Genomic DNA, 550 nt, shown 5'->3' with positions numbered 1-550 from the left:
TTGCAAAGCCACATTAATTTGAATAATTAATTTCGAAGTCTCGCCCTTTGCCTGAATCGAGGCATGTCTGATAAGGTTATCATTCAATCGATAAAATCCGAAAATCTCAACCATCACGTATCTTTTATCCCTTGCTTTCTCTGAATTGCCTTCTTCCCTTGTTCATCTTTGAAAATATATATCCAAACCATTTCATCTAAATACATATGCAACAAGCCATTTAATCGACCCAGCGCTTGGCAAAGATGTAAAATGTGATATATTTTTTTTTTTGTTAGGAGAGATTAATTTAGGTCACGTTTCAGGAACCAAGCACATCCACGCTGCTTTCTGTGTGCTTGGGAGAGTGTGCTTGCAACTGCATTCTTATTTACACGAATACCACGGTGATAAAATTGTCATTGAGGTCAAACAGCTGTCATGTTAAGTGTTACGCTGTTATCGAAGAGTCATAAAATCCTTTTTTTTTAATAGTGTGTTATTGTTTATAGTGTCTTTTATTTTAAATAGCTTGTTTCAGTTTTTTTATGAATCTGAAATTAACTGTTAT

The sequence above is a fragment of the Penaeus monodon genome, chromosome 29 (genome assembly GCF_015228065.2).
Source record: "Penaeus monodon isolate SGIC_2016 chromosome 29, NSTDA_Pmon_1, whole genome shotgun sequence".
Taxonomy (NCBI): Eukaryota; Metazoa; Arthropoda; class Malacostraca; order Decapoda; family Penaeidae; genus Penaeus; species Penaeus monodon.
Note: the sequence above shows the minus strand (reverse complement) of the source record.